The sequence below is a fragment of the Girardinichthys multiradiatus genome, chromosome 8, assembly GCF_021462225.1.
Source record: "Girardinichthys multiradiatus isolate DD_20200921_A chromosome 8, DD_fGirMul_XY1, whole genome shotgun sequence".
NCBI lineage: Eukaryota > Metazoa > Chordata > Actinopteri > Cyprinodontiformes > Goodeidae > Girardinichthys > Girardinichthys multiradiatus.
In genome coordinates, this window is record NC_061801.1 from 25,814,299 (window position 1) to 25,831,612 (window position 17,314).

Here is a 17,314-nt window from a genome sequence, read left to right on the forward strand (position 1 = left end):
ATTGTGTTAGGCTGGCCACTCATGGGAAAGTTCACCTCTCTTCCAGGTCTTCTCCATTTGTGGATAATGGCTCTCACTGTGGTCTGCTGGACTCCAAAAGCCTTAGAATGGTTTTGTAAGCCTTTCAATTATTTTGTTTCTCATCTGTACTTTAGATTGGGGTACGAAGTGGTGCTTTTTAAGATTTATTTTTCCCTCTTCGTATGGTCAGGTTCTTTTCAAGAGATTTCTTCATTCTTCAGCTCTGACAGGAACCAAAAAACATGGTTACTCACAGTTCATTCATACTTAAACAGAGGGGACACAAATATTTTCAGATACAGCCAATTAGGGGACATGGGGGGGATTTTTTACTTTTGCGTTCGCTCACAATACTTTTTGCATTCTCACGCAATAGTATGCGTTATCTCGCAATACTTTGTGGGATAGTTTCCAAACCAGACAACTGCAAAAACGGAACAAACATTGCACCCGTTTTTGAGATTTATTGAGTTTTAATTTAAAATCAGCCTTAATTAAAAGGATACTCAGTCAGACTTAAAGACAGTTATTATCCACAAGTTGTCAGACTACTGAACTCTGCACAATAATACTGCACTAAACCACATTTATGACACTTTATTAGCTTATTGCTGCCGCACGATGTATACGTTTTTTACTGCATGCCATTAGTCCTTTTTTTTTTATAGTGAGTTGAACGGATCTTTTATCCCAAGCATTTCATTTCATTGTTGACTGTGTGTTAACCTGCATATGACAAATAAACCATAGCAAAGCTATATCAATGCTGTTTGTTTTGTGAGCAGTTTGTCATGTGTGCTGCTCTTCCAAAATGCACAGTTTCTCAAGGTGATTAACAACGTTTGCGAAGGGAACACAAAAAGTATTGCGTGGGGATGCAAAAGAAAAAAAATCCCCCATGTCCCCTCGCGGGCTCCATAAAGTTTGGATAGCCTGTTTCCATATTTAAATAAAACTGCTTTTTGGGGTTATATTTGTCCAATACTAAAATTTGTTTGATAATCTAAAATATTGAAACGTGACAAAAAAGCAAAAACATAAGAAATCCATAAGGGGTCTGAAACATTTTTTCAGAGTACTCTACCTCCATATCAGGCCTTGTTTTAAACTTGCAAGTCATATCATTTTGTTGCTAGCTTTTTTCTTCCTCTCTAAACTTTTGTCAGTATTTGTTCTCTAATCACACAAAGCGGCACTCATCATTAAACAAACACACCTCCTAACTTATCAATTATCTTGTGTCAGACAGTGAGCTAACACAAACACTGATGGCACCTACTCTGAATGCATACAAAGTGTATCTGACATGATTTGTGTTCCTAGTCTGCTTCTTCATCTGATAACTGAGCCTCTCCAGTTTAAACTCGTCCCGGTGGGGCGCCTCTTAGGAGACGAAGAGGGGCCCCGCCATGATGTAAAAGTTAGATATCTACTGGCGGAGATGGAGAGTGTCAGCTATTTTTACCTTTTTGCAAAACCTGCTTTTCCTCCTCCTTTCCTTGCTTTCATTCACGGTAAATATTTTTCACTTGGGTAAGACGGCAGCAACATTTTGAAATCAGGAAGGTTTCTATCAACAGACTCCCCCGGTCAACTGAGCCACAAACAGTCAGCAGGGCAGAAGGTTAGCGGGTTGTGAAGGGAAGCTGCTGCTGCCGTGTGGAGGGGTCGGAAGAGTGAGAAGACTACAACAGCATCTGGTGACCTTGTGCTGAACACAGACATGATGTTCAGTAACAGAGATAAGGTCAATTCTGATAATGAAGATTAACGACAGAAAATGCCAAAATATGGATTTTCTTCTCCATTGCAGAACTACTTGATTCAGCTGCCAAGTTTATGGACAATTGCAAGAAGAAATGTCTAACTCCTCTAAATATAATCAGATCTGAACACCAACATGTTTTAAAGCAGGAACTATTTTCTCCTGATTTCACTGAGCGGTGTGACCCCACAGTGAACACTACGCTTATTCTTACGACTGAATGTTTACAGCAAAACACAAACACAATGGCACGCTCCCTAGCTGAGCCGTGAATTTCAATTTATGGTTTCCACTTCCACTTGTGCACAGGGGACTATGTGGCATACATTTTCTGCTCTGCAGCTGTTGGCAGGCCCCCCAGTGTGCAGTCCAAATATATTTACCTGTGTGGCCCTGCTTTTTGGAACCATTCTGACTTTAGAGTTGAATGAGTCAAAAAGAAGACTAAATAAATGTTTGAACTTTATTTAGAGGAGAATCTGTAAGGAGGCTTGCTTTTAGCATGCAATGCTTTGCAAAAGGTTTTACACTTTGTCACTTCATAACCAAATCTTCACTGTATTTAATTAGAATTTTACAAGATAAACCAACACAGCTGCACATCATTGTAGAGTGACAGCAAAATCATACATAGTTTTTTATTTTTATTTTTTACAAATATCAATCTGGAAAGAATATCAAGCATTTGTATACAGCTATCCTGAGTCAAAACTTTTTAGAACCACCTTTTCTTCTGCAGTTACAATTGCAAGGCTTCTGAAAGGATGTTTCTACCAACTTTGCACATCTAGAGACTGACATTTACACACATTCTTGTTTGCAAAATAGCTCAAGCTTAGTCAGATTGGATGGAGAGCCCTTGTGAACAGGAATTTTAAATTATTGCCACCAATTGTCAGATTAATTCAGGTCTAGGCATTGACTGGGCTTTTCTAACATATGGGTATGCTTTGATCTAAACTATTTATTCAGTTGTTGCACTGTCTCAAGTTTTGTTCCATGTTTGCCCTTTTTTCCTCCATCCATCTTCCCAGTGACTCTGACCAGGTTCCTTGTCCTTTGCTGCAAAGTTGTCTCAGAAATATTTGTTTCCTATATTGCCCACAATTCCTCATAAGGTAGGGTCTCATTTAAAATAGAGGTAAAAACACATGAAACTCCCTGAGCCTGGGGGGCTTTATTTTTAACAACTTGGTGTCATTTACCTTATCAGCTAAAGGAAAAGTACTGAATAGGCTAATGAAGCCCAAATGGCAGAACATTTAGGACCTGTTGGAGGTGTTAGCTTTAACAGGAGCTGATAATTAAAAGTGAGTATTAGCCTTGATATGATTAGTATTCTAACTGGTCTGGATTGCTTATTGTTTGCCCAGGGGGCTGATTAACATCAGAGCTGTCAATGTTGGCTCAGGTGTTTACATAAGCTGTTTCACATCATGTATTTTAGGATAAATTCAAGGCAGATTTCTTCAGATCACAAGTAAAGCACTCAGAAGAGCCAGCTGTCTCTGAACAGGACATGTGGTCTGACAGCTTAACACACACATCAAACAACTGTCGGACCCCTACAAACACCTAAACAACAAGAATACACACCTCACACTCCCCAAGTGAGACAAGCATCACTTAAAAAGACAATCAAGCACTCCGTCACAATTAAAGATCAAAGCCCTGCAACACACATTGCTGCTGCTCATTTCTGTCCTTGTGCAAAGTCCTTCCCCTCAACACAGTAACTGAATTATCACTGAAGGCTGGCCTTTAACTGAAAAGAGGGAAATACAAAAAAAAAAACAACCAGCAAAACATAAATGTAAGGGTCATCTCTGTGTGCATGGTGTGTGGCTTACAACATGAGGCCACACATGAGAGGAAAACATCAACAGCAATTAATATGACACACAGGTGGGTAATTAGGAGAGAAAACATGAGCAGAATGCTGTGGGAGCAGTATGTGGTATGCTGGGTAAGATGGATGCTCTGCAAAACGCCTCCAGCTCTGTCCAAATGGAACCTGTCACTCTTAAACACCAAAGATGTTCTTCTATTTGCACAAGCAACCTTTCAGCATCACTAAAACCTTAATGCATTTATGCACAGCAGCTCTAATGAGCAGACTGTGGAGAAAAAAAAGTTTATAGATGGATTAATCATCAAGGCCCTTGTGTTGTCTATTCCCATTCCCCACCAATGAACAGAACTAAAGGCAGACCTCTGTCCCACCAGACAACAGATAGGAAGCCTGCTGTGATTTGTTTTACTTTGCTTTTGTCCGGTTCTGCCAAAGCATCCTGCAAAACCTTTTGTCACAGCAACGGACAATTTATAACCAATCAACAGAGGATAGAGTCTGGGTGGAGCCATTAAAAAAATAATCATGTCCATCTGATTTCAGATAGCCCAAATCCCAGTAACCGGCAACAACAACAGCTGTCTGAGGGTAAGTAACGTTGGTGAAAGCATAGGCGACACAAATAAATCCTCATCTTAATAATCGGAGGAAGAAGGAGGATGACTAAAGAAGGGCAGGAGGAGGAAGACGGAGGGGTGGGGTGGCAGGGGATCGTTTGAAGGAAGATTGTTGAGTGATACAGTAGTTGTGTCTAAAGGTCGATGCCCCGGCGCCACTGCTGCCGCTCCTCTGAGAGATGTGGCATGGCGAAGACTGAGACTTCACACCTGGACCAGAAAATACAGCCAAGTAGCCGCTGTTAACAGAGAGAAAAGGGGCTTTTATTTTTATGTATTAAGTGGCAATACATTTAGAAAACTTAAATTTGTCTACTGTTCAATGAACAAAAAAAAAGATTATTTAGTTTGCATTTAAATTGCAAACTAAAAAATGCCATAATTAATTTTAAAATATCCTGGAACAGGCCTATTGGTGGAAAAAGAATATATGATATGAAATGAAAAGTAAATTTCAAGTGTGCATGGATGGTTAGTGGTAAACGTAAAGCCTGGCAGAGCCACTATGTTTCATTAAACAGTCTTAGTGCATCGGTGTGCTGGCTTTAAAGGCCTCTGAAACCCATTTTGATTCTAATCAGAGTTGAAAATGGTTCAGCTGGTTCAACATCTGTCTATGAAGGCTGCAGCATATGATGCACATAATTTGACACATGAATTGAACAATGATAGTTTGGTTTTGATGAAGTGGGGTGATGTGGAGCCGTTTTGAAACATTATGACGAGTCAGCAACAGAAGTTGCTGACTCGTCTCTGATGCAGATAATATGAGTCCAGTTCTTCAGGTCATCCCTCATTCAGTGAAAGAGGAAGGGTCTTGTATGACAGTATAATCCCATTTAAGATCCATTTTTACCCATATATGCTCCACAAGAGACCTTTATAGCATTCAAAAACACCACAATGGAATTGGAAAACAGTATTAACGCAATGTATCACACGATGAAAGAATAAAGGCCTGTACATGCTCTGCAACTTTATTCGAGGTGGCATAACAAAGTTATTTCCAGTCCAGAATTGTCATACTTCACAATAACCCAAGTGCAGAACTCCTGGGAAGTCCTCATTGGTTTCTCACACAGCAAGATACTTCAAAGTGGCAGCCTCATCCATTACAAATTTCTGACCAATTACTCAATTGTTGTCAGAGCCCACATTAGAATAATGTTTCCAGGACAAGCTGCAAGAACTCCCAAACTAAGGCTGCAAGAACAGAATGATGTTGTTTTGTTCTTGCAGTATGTATTGGCATTATGGTGCTAAACTATTTATTTGCACTTCTGACACCTTCTTTTAGTACAAATGCCCCTGTACAACCTTTGTTTTCGGTAATCGGATACCTAAAATCTAGAGAAAAAAATTCATCATCTTCTCTTGTTAACAGCAGTTAGCTTTGTAACTAAACTCAAAAACGAACCCCACTTTTTTACCAGTATACACCTAAAAAGATTTTAGTTTATTATTACTTTGTTCCCAGATCCACGCCCACACTTCCACAATAAATTAAGCCATTAGTATCTTAAATGCAGTGGTAAAAAGTTTGGACAATCAGGTTTACAGGGGAGTCAAGCTAACAGTTTGTTAGCTTACTAACAAAATTCAAAGGCTGATTGCCTCTATCTAATAAAACTCAAACATTGAATGGTCAGTCAGTCATTTTCTATACCGCTTCTTCCATAGTGGGTCGCGGGGAAGCTGGTGCCCATCTCCAGTAGTCTATGGGTGGAAGGCGGGGTACACGCTTGACAGGTTGCCAGTCCATCGCAGGTTAACCATCTTTGTCCAGTCTAAAGCCGATTTTCATGTGTACACCCAATTGACACCCAGTTGTCCATTGCAGGGCAACACAGACACACACTCATTCGCACCTAAGGGCAATGTAGAAAGACCAGTTGAGCTAACAGTCATGTTTTTGGACTGTGGGAGAAAGCCAGAGTACCCAGAGAGAAACCACGCTAGCATGGGGAGAACATGCAAACTCCATGCAGAATAACCCTTGGCTGGAGTTGAATGTAGGACCTTCTTGCTGCAAGGCAACAGTGCTACCAACTGTGCCACCGTGCAGCCCACATTAATGGCATATTTTTTTCCTATGCTAACTGTCTGCACTGTGGAGCTCTAATTTCCTGCTGTTGATTAGAGGTTAGATGGGGCAAACAAGAGTGGTTCTGTCTCCCTAATCATTTTCTTCCACAGGACACAAATATCCATCTGTCTTCTACAACACAAACACGCACACACACACACACGCACACACACACACACACACACACACACACACACACACACACACACACACACACACACACACACACACATACTGTCAAAATAAGGTGAGATCTTTCCATGTAATCCATGCAACATTTAGTAACTGCGCACAGTTGAAGCAGTAGAGAGTGAAACAAGCATGTTCTCATATTCTGGAACTAAGATGGGTTAGCTCATCGGACAACAAAAGGTGGTGCCCGAACAGGGACCCTGACAGAGATAAAGGGGCCCCAGAAGAAGGATGCTCAGCAGAAGGACGTCTCTGCCTGAGCACCCCGGACCGACAGTCTAAAAGGGAGTAAGGTTGTCTGTGACTGATACGTCCGTTGATCACAACCCTCGCAGTAACTGCATAGCATGCAGGTGAGGATAGGGCTTTATTGAGGGTAGACTGACCAGACCCAGACAGTAAAGCTAGTAGCCAAATAGTCTTAATCCATCCCTACTCGAAGGATCCTCGAGAGGCTTTGGAGACGGACAACTCGAGACGACAAAGACATAGTGATGGACGAAGAGATTGAAGTGCAGGAATGGACGGAGCGGGGAGCTGAGGGACCACTCCCGTCAACAGAACAACCGACATCAACACATTTAGAGCTACACCACTTACCTACCGAGTTGCTGTTAGGTGGGGACAGATATTCAACATGGGCTTCATCAGTAAAGAAAATGTTCTTCAGGGAGCCCTCTTATCAGCAGCCCTCGAGTGCCATAAGGGAAACCTCCAATGTATGGCCAACACCCCAAGCCACAGGGAGCATGACCCCACACAAAGTAAAGTAAGAGACCTTACCTTCCAATTTGAACAAGAAGCCAAAGAAAACAGTGCCAGTAACCAACTCAGAATGACAGGAAAGACGGATTTCAAAGGAAAAGAGCCAAGAAAGGTTAGTCAGAAGTCAGACAGACTAGACGGACTGAGATCACATGACCTGCCATGGGAGTCGGCAGAAAAAGTAGCCGTTGCAACAGCACACCATGTAGTCAAGAATCTGCTGACAGATGCCTCACTGACCAAAATAGTCATCGTCACTTCCCTTAGCCAGCATGAGAGTTGGAGGAAGAGAGAGCTGGCGTTAGTAGAAAGGATGGATGAGAAGAAGCCAAAAGATCCCCCTCACTTAGAGATACCAAGAATCCAACAAGGGAACGAAATCAAACCACACCCTGATGAAAAACACTACCTGCACAAGAGTGAGACCAACCAAGTGTCCCGCCTGGAGAAAAGACCAAAGTCAGCAAAGAAAGAGGCAGCTGCCCCTTCAACCTCCGTGTAGTCTGTGGAACGTAGCCTAGCTAATTGCAGCCTGGAAGATCTAGATAAAACAGAGCTGGTTCCAACAAAAGATTCAAAAGCAAAGAAGACAAAACAAAGTCCAGCCCAAGAGGAGCTCCTGAGTCCATTTAAAATGGAGCCCTTGAACCCAGAAAGAGAAGATAGTGAAGTCAGTGGCTCGGAAGAAGAAGAACCATCAGAACATGAGACCTCTGGGGCAGAGAGTGATGACAGTGAAAGCCTGTTTTCAATCCCAGTGCAGCCGGCAACCCCTCACAAGCCACTCAAAGTAGGACAGAGAGAAGGAGAAAAGAATGCAGTGGAAGTGTTTGACATCTACCGGGTCTCAGAAAACATGGGGGCCGGTTCAAGCGAATGATGGGCGTCGAGCGTACATACCAGAAGATGGACAGAGAGACTATCACATCCCAGCTGTATGGGCTGACCGCCTGGAAGACAAAGTCGAACTCAGGGTAAAAGCAACAGTTGGGGAATGGGCCAACATCCTAATGATGCCATCCTACCACACCCTAGCAAATTATCAGCCCCTGACCAGCAAGTTAAGATCTGCTTATGTTGGAGTTGTGCATGATGTGATGTTCCACAAGCAAGCCCATAGGGAAAATGTCTGAACAAACCATGGCATCCAGCCCTGAAGCTGATGTTTTTCGTGAGTACAAAAAGATCAAGACCTTAGTTAGAGAGAAAAGATCAGAAGAAAGTAGTGAAGATTACATCAAAGATGTGTGGCCGATGATCACCAATGCTACTGAAAGTGATTTAGGTAAAAAATTGTGGCTGAGCCATGTAACAGCACATCCCTTAGACAAACAAGGAACAGCTCAAAGTCATTATGAGAGGTTTGTGTTGGAAGACATGGATGATGAAGAGTCTCAGATCAGAAGAGCTAGACTGTGCATGGATGGAGGTCAGCGCCTTGCACCGGTGTGGCATTTGCTTAAGCAAGCAATCTCACCAGCTAGACATATGAAGGCCCTCCGAGAAATAACCAAAGGGAGGAGAGGAGAGATCGCTTTTGCCAAAATGCCGATGCAGTGTACGACAGTTCCACAGATGGACCAAGCAGTGATTTCTTATGATCTGGACCAGCAGTTTTATGAAGAAAGAAGAAAGAAAGAGACAGGACAAGGGGCCAAACCACCAACTAAGGCCAGTGTGAAAGCTCCAGCCAACCCCCCTAACAGACTGCCGCTTCAGAGAAGAGAAGAACCGCAAAGAAGATTTTACAGACCACCAGCATCGCAAGGCCCACAAAAGAAAAGCACCTTTCTCCCTAGAGAAGAGTACGACAAACTGTCCTCTGAAGAAAAGAAGGCCCTCTTCAAGTCCCGCAGATCAGGGACCGGGTGGCCAGCCAATTAATGATGAAAGGGCTGCGAATCACCCCGGAAAATGCCTACTGGAGGGGAGACGAAATCTACACGAAGGTGGAAGGAGAACCCTATCTAGTGGACACCGGGGCTGAGGTATCCATAACTTGCAGAGGCCTAAAGACGACAGGATACCTTACGGTCCAATTTGCCAACGGGACCGTAGAAGAGATGCCGTATGGAACTTGGCAAGGAATCATTTGGGTGAAGGGTCCATACAACCTCATCACCGTCACAGACTTGAAAGAACTCAACAAACCATGGGGAAAGCGCCGCTCTCTATCTCAAAGGCTGAGCCAAATACGGTCAAGGTTAGTAAAAGTAGGATCGACTCAGAGTGGGACGGGGGCTCAAGAGTGGTACTAAGCAGTACATGTGCCAGACGTAACTGAACAGAAGCTGAAGGAAAGCGACTTCTCCCTGACTGGGAAAGAGAAGTTACGGAAGATCATCACCTCAGCTAACGTGGCCCGCTTCAAGATTGACTGTGGGGACCTGGGACCGAAGTATGTGCACCTCATAGAAGGGGAAGTCCATCCACCTGTTCGACAGTACCCCCTGAACCTGGGTGCCGTTGAAGAAATGGATAAAATAGTAAAATAATTAAGCGCTCTAGGAATCATCAAAGAAGAACTAAATCCTATCACTAACAGTCCCATTCAAGCGGTAAAGAAACCAGAGTCAGCAGGAGGTTGGAGGCCAGTAATCAACTTCAAGGCCCTCAATCGAAGGACCATAGCAAACCGAGCCAGCCTAATCAATCCCCAAGGAGCACTGAAGACATTAAGAGTCAAGAAATATAAATCCTGCATTGACTTAGCAAATGGATTTTTTTCCCTCAGACTCACATTTACACACAAAGGCAAGAGCTATGTGTGGCAAAGTTTACCTGAGGGGTACAAGAACTCCCCTAATGTGTTCCAGTCAGCTGTAATGGAAGTTTTGGGTGACCTAGGAGCAACAGTGCACATAGATGATGTGTTCATTGCAGACGACACAGAAGAAGAGCACCTAGAGAAACTGCAAACAGTGGTGGAAAGAATCACAGCAGCAGGACTGAAGCTGAATCTCAAGAAATGCCAGTTTGGACAGTTTCAGGTGAACTACCTAGGATTCCAAGTGACAACAGATTTGGGACTCTCAGAAGGGTATTGAGAAAAGCTGGCACAAATCAATCCACCTGAATCTGAAAATGATCTACAAAAGATTTTGGGACTCTGTAACTATGTGAGAAATCATGTTCCTAATTATCAAAGATATGCTAAGCCATTATACGCCTGCCTAAAGAAGTGAGGAGAAGAAAAAATGACAAAGAAAATCTGGACATGGACTGCATCAAACCAGAACGACCTGGATAAGCTCAAAAGAGCAATCCAAGAAGCCATGAAGTTGGAGCCGAGGAGCTTGACTGAAAGGTTGGTGGCCGAGATCAGCTGTGAAGATGAGGACTCCATGCTGAAAGTGAGCAATGAAAATGGGGGGTTAGTAACGTTGTGGAGTTACACTTTGTCATCTGTAGAGAAGAAATTCCCCCAAGAAGAAAAAGAGTTAGCAGTGCTTGCTAGATACTGGAGCACCTTAAAAGACCTAGCACAAGGACAGCAGATTAAAGTCATCACTCAGAGCCAAGTCCACAAGTATCTCAGAAAAGGAACGGTGGAAAGCACAAAAGCAACCAGTACAAGGTGGGGAAGATGGGAAGACATCCTGCTGGACCCCGACCTTGAGATTGGCCCAGCACAACCAGCCAACAAGAAAACTCCCTTAGAGCCGTCTGTGAAAGAAAGGCCGCCAGAGTTGGTTCTATACACTGATGGGTCTCCCTCACCACCTGTCCTCCAGAGGGAGCTTGTGTCATCTCCCCTTTTGATACATCCTGACTTCGTCGACGAGTTTGAGATTCTCGACGTCTGGTCCCCGCTGCACGTCCGCCGATCACCATATTACTCAGAATTCTTGGAAGATGAGGTCCTCTCCTTGTGTGTTTATGAAACAGACCTTGATTTTCTCTGACTTTTGGTACTTTAGGCATGGATACAGTCTGATCTCAAGAAGGGGGTGTCAAAACAAGGTGAGATCTTTCCATGTTCTCATATTATTGAACTAAGAGACTGGAGAGGCCTGTGTGGAGCCACATATTATCTGTCTTATCTTTTGCGAAAATATAAACAAGTGTATCCAAAGAAATGATGTATGATTATTTTACATTCTTTCACATGTATTAAATGAAATTAGAAATCTTTGATTATCAAGTTAAAAGATGTATGATTGAAATGTGGTTAAGAACTGAGAATTAAAAGTAAAAAACATTAAGGTTTGACATTCTCAATCAGCTATATATGAATGAGATATAACGTTAATCATTTGTGAAGCATGAATAAAAAGAATGAAGTGATGGTTTTCTAACTGTGTTTTAAAGTAAATGCAGAAAGCTGAGAATGGAATGTGTAATACTCTGTAAAGTTTAAAACTGAGCAGATTAGGGAGAGAACTGTAGGATGACAAAGAGTGACAAGAGCCAGCTGCATGCTGACAGCGAATCTTTTGAAGACCAGCGCAAAGAAGGAAGGATGAGTCTACATCCAGCTGTGTGGCTATTACCGGCATCTCCAAGGCCAAAAAAGCAAGAACCAGAAAGTCACGATGACCATGACTAAGTATTGAGCAATAACTAAGAAGCTGAGCAGAGTAGTTTGCGCAATATCTGAGAAGCCTACTGTAAATAATTTTCCTGTAAAATAACAGTAAAGAGCTGGCAGCAGAGACGCCTGTAATATACTGTAATTTTTACTGTATTCATCTGTAAAATATTTTTTATATATTACAGAAAAATATATTTATAGATATATATATTATAGATTATTTTGGAATTACAATAATATTATGTTTACGTTCTTACTTTAACTTTTCACATTTTACTGTAGACAGGCACAGTAGATAATACAATAGCTGAATTTAGCAGTTTCCTAAAATATCAGTCATGAATACAATCAATATTAGGTCTTCATTATTCTCGGGGCTATAGGCAATTGCATTATGGTGAATAATGTGCAAAATAAGCAATAAAAATATTAGAGAATCACAAAGATTTATTTCAAAAGGAAATATCACCATGAACTGAACTGAATTACACAAGAACATTCAACAAGCAAGCATATTTTAAAATAGTCCAGTGAATTACTCAAAACTCAACAAGATTTATATATATTATGTTTTTTCTGCTGTTTGTGAAAATGCAGATTATTCAGAATTGAGAACATTTGGAAAACAAACAACATTTTGAAAAAGTGCATTCATGCCATTTTGAAACTATTACAGTACAGTTAGAACATTTTGACTATGCGTCTATAATATGAATCAAAAACAACATTTAGGGAAGAAACTGTTATAGGAACATGTGCCAGTGTAAGCTTGCAACTTGCAGTTTACTCCTAAAATAGCCTTGTGAGGTACTGAAGTTTTATGTTTTTACGTCTTAAAATAGTCCTGTGAGGTAGGTTTGTGTTTTTACTTCTTAGTTCCTGTGGGAGTCTGGGTGGATGTGAACGGCCCTGATTCAAGTCTTGTGGATCCAGGAGGGACGAACATCAGTTTGTTAGTTCCTCTCTAGCATTATTATAGTGTTGCCACTGTCAAACAATAACAAACAAATATTATACAATCAGGAATGAACAACATACTCTTCAAACTAATAAAGCTAATAATAGCAGTTCTCTTGTTTAATGTGACAATGCCAGACTGTCAAAACAACACATTGACAGAGAGCAATTTAAGGAGAACTCACTGATCTATATGAAGTCCCATTCAAAGTCAAGGAGGTTCTTCAGTAGCATGGACACGTGTGTGTTGACTGCAGAAGACGTCTTCTGAATGATCACACCTTTCTTCTTGGAGACAATCTTGCCTCTTTTGGCCTTTGTCCCTCTCTCTGGATTTATGCCAATGAAGCACCTGAAATCAAAATAGTGTAACATCAGAGTGAGGTTACAACGACATGCTCTTTTGTTTACATTCAATTAAATTTAATCAATTGTTTTTTTTGTCTTCTTCATTGCACAAATGGAGTGGACCTGAATGACAATAAAGTGACATCAAAAAGGAATTATAATAAAGCCTTAGGCCAATGAAATAATCCTCCAATCTCCAACTGTGACTTGCCCTGTTCCACCTGGAACTTCAAGTCATAGAAACATGAGAATGTATCTCACCTTATCTAAACATCTGTTAACTCAAGATGAAAGACCAATATGCTATATAATGTGTCTATCAAAGGATCTAAATGAAATGTATACCATTAAGTATCAGCCGAGGACTTGCAGGAAGGCTAAGAGTTGCCTCAATGTCAGCTGCTGTGGCATACACCTGTAGGGAATAAATACATACATGCAACATTTTTAAGATGAAAAGTTATAAACAGGTAAACAGTAAACAGTGAAAGAAAAAAGAAAACCTACATCTGCAAAAAGGATCAGCCCGCTTAGGTCCTCTCCAAAGTGTGCCATGACCAGCTGAACACGAAGTGCCACCTCATTATCTTCACCTTCAGAGATGACATCCTTGACAGAAGGATCAATCTGCATATCAGACTGATATTGTTCACTCTCATAGGAAACACCAGGATTCACAATGGACTCAAACAGATTTTCCTCAGTACCATTTTTATGTTTCCGACTCATGTGTGATGTGAATGTCAATAAGATTGTAAAGCTTTTGCTACAGTGTCTATAAGGACAAGTAACTGTTTCCCCTCTTTAATGTGTGTTTTCAAGTGAGAGTAAAAGGCTTTCAAAGTCTCACATCTTGATCACAGTGAAATACAGGGGTTGGACAATGAAACTGAAATACCTGGTTTTAGACCACAATCGTTTATTAGTATGGTGTAGGGCCTCCTTTTGCGGCCAATACAGCGTCTTGGGAATGACATATGGAAGTCCTGCACAGTGGTCAGAGAGATTTTAAGCCATTCTTCTTGGATAGTGGCCAGGTCACTACGTAATACTGGTGCAGGAAAACGTTTCCTGACTCGCTCCTCCAAAACACCCCAAAGTGGCTCAATAATATTTAGATCTGGTGACTGTGCAGGCCATGGGAGATGTTCAACTTCACTTTCATGTTCATCAAACCAATCTTTCACCAGTCTTGCTGTGTGTATTGGTGCATTGTCATCCTGATACACGGCACCGCCTTCAGGATACAATGTTTGAACCATTGGATGTACATGGTCCTCAAGAATGGTTCGGTAGTCCTTGGCAGTGATGCGCCCATCTAGCACAAGTATTGGGCCAAGGGAATGCCATGATATGGCAGCCCAAACCATCACTGATCCACCCCCATGCTTCACTCTGGGCATGCAACAGTCTGGGTGCTACGCTTCTTTGGGGCTTCTCCACACCGTAACTCTCCCGGATGTGGGGAAAACAGTAAAGGTGGATTCATCAGAGAACAATACATGTTTCACATTGTCCACAGCCCAAGATTTGCGCTCCTTGCACCATTGAAACTGACGTTTGGCATTGGCATGAGTGACCAAAGGTTTGGCTATAGCAGCCCGGCCGTGTATATTGACCCTGTGGAGCTCCCGACGGACAGTTCTGGTGGAAACAGGAGAGTTGAGGTGCACATTTAATTCTGCCGTGATTTGGGCAGCCGTGGTTTTATGTTTTTGGATGCAATCCGGGTTAGCACCCGAACATCCCTTTCAGACAGCTTCCTCTTGCGTCCACAGTTAATCCTGTTGGATGTGGTTCGTCCTTCTTGGTGGTATGCTGACATTACCCTGGATACCGTGGCTCTTGATACATCACAAAGACTTGCTGTCTTGGTCACAGATGAGCCAGCAAGACGTGAACCAACAATTTGTCCTCTTGTGAACTCTGGTATGTCACCCATAATGTTGTGTGCCCTTGTCTTCTTTAATACACGTTTCTCTTTTCTGTGAGAAAGTAAAACAGTCAGAGGATCTGACAGTAATCTACAGGTCGTTCACGCTGTTTTTGCTTAATTAATTATGCTAATTAGGCTATGAAAAACGGTGCTAGCGACTAGTTAGTTGCAATATTAAGATTAGGAAAGAAAAACCACAGCTGATGCAAAATGGTTTATCAAATCATATACAGAGTAGGGAATGGAAAAGTTTCAAATGGAAAAGTAAAACCCTATAGCTAAGCCTTGAGGATTCGAGTGTCTCTTTTACCGAACTAGATTAATTCTGTAAACTCATTGTAAAACACACTTCATTAAAAGTCAACACATACAAATTATAAATAAAAGAAAGAAAATAAGATTTTGCGTCGTGTTGTGTTTCTTCTGGTAAATTTTCAAAAATACTTTAGTGTCCAGTATTTTAAAACAGTTGCATACTGTTTACAGCTTCTATCCAGTTGCTCCAAATTAAGGAGCCCACAATGCATTGCTAACTGCAGTACTAAACTGTTAAACATGAAAATAGCATTTTACTGTAGAAAATTGGCTGTAAATTTACAGCAATTGCTTAGAGGAGCTGACAGGTGAAAGCATCTGCACTATAAAGGCAATGCTGAAGGAGGGAACTGCGGTTGTTTCCTCGCAGGAGACCAGCGAACAAGATGGAAAAGAAGCTCAGATGAAAAAGGACCAGAGACACAGCCCAGCTGATTGACTGCTTTAAAAAGAGGATCAACCCGTGGGCCCAGAAAGGACTGTGCCTCAAAATTAAGAATCTGATTTCATCTAAAGCCTTTTTATCCAGACAACAGAAGTGAACTTGATCGGTGAACAACTGATTGCTCTATGTTTCAGGCCTCTGGAAGTCCTGAATCAACCTTATTTATGTCTTCGGGGTTTCCTTCAACTCTTCAGCCTCTGGAAACTACTGTCTTCGGAGACATATAACAACAAAGATCCTGTTTAACCATCGAAGCCTGGAGCATCAGTGCCTGCCACTTAAAGGAAGAAAACTGAAGATTAAGTCGTATTCCCTTCAAGAAACCACTCGTTGTTACCAGAAGAATCTTCTCCATCAGGTGCATGGATGAGCCTCCGTCTTCAAAGCCTCTCCAAACTCACTAGTTTCAGCATCAGGGAAAGACAGGTTGAGTTGATTGATTTATTTTTATTATTGAAATTATTACGTGTTGCCGAATTTAAGCTGTTACTGACCCCTGCAAAAGTGTTACTAATTAAAGAAAGCATATAAAATTCTAGTTGAATCGTGGACATTCAATTATTTGAGTCACTGTATTTTTGGTTTTACATTGGTGGCAAAAAGTCTTGTTGCCTGGTTCCAAGATATTTTAGGAGGTTTTTATAGGTTTTTATAGGTTTCCTTAAGCAATAAAAACAAAAATTTCTGTGTCAGGTCAAGGATGCTGAACTCCAGATTTCAGCTTGAAAAAATGTATGGTCCCTGTGGATTTATGCTTGTTTTGGTATTTAGATTACATCAGAAACCAGAAACTAAAAAAAATAAAAGTTTGTTATTTGAATGTCTTTTTATTATACAAAATATTCGACTGTAACACAGAGCATTTTTTTTGTTTTTTGTGGTTGCAAACAGATGAGCTCAACCTTAAATTTGGTTTGATTTCCTTTTAATATAACAGCAAAAAGAAATATACTCTGTCATACTCTGACACATTTCACACTTTCATTTGCACTAGCAAAGACTGGTTTGAGCTCACATGATTACAAAAATTTAACAAAATGGGTTTTTTACAGGCTAATTCTTGAGATGGGATGGTGTTCATCTTACATGTTTTTGTTTATTTATAATTTTTAGTTGTGAAAAGGTAAGTGGCACAAAACCTTTAAGGAGTACAGATGAAACAGTCTCTTCTGCATTCACACTGTATGATTGTCACAGGATTAGGTTCCAGTCTATGTATATAAAATTATTAGATATTTTAAAAGTGATAAAATATTTAAAGCAAATTTTAATAAAATAATAGTAAATTACAACTCTATGTTTCATTACTGGTTTGTGATGAGAACGTCCATTCACCAGAAAATACACAGACTGTAAAACATAGTCAAAGTTGCAGGAATAAAATGTTTGCTTGCACTTATGATGGTTCATATCAGTCTAAACCAGTACCACACATAATAGGACTACTGTACTATCCCCATTAGTAAACACGTACTGTTTGA

At 41.2% G+C, this 17,314-nt stretch overlaps 1 long non-coding RNA gene across 1 annotated transcript; it reads right to left on the reverse strand.

Moving 5' to 3' along the window:
• Positions 1–2,415: 2,415 nt before the first annotated feature.
• On the reverse strand, positions 2,416–14,083 carry LOC124872979. The gene is made up of 5 exons (XR_007039408.1): positions 13,645–14,083; positions 13,483–13,552; positions 12,975–13,141; positions 12,702–12,819; positions 2,416–4,494 (listed from the first exon to the last, which is right to left on the reverse strand). It is a non-coding gene; the product is annotated as an uncharacterized LOC124872979 (long non-coding RNA).
• Between the last annotated feature and the right edge of the window lie 3,231 nt (positions 14,084–17,314).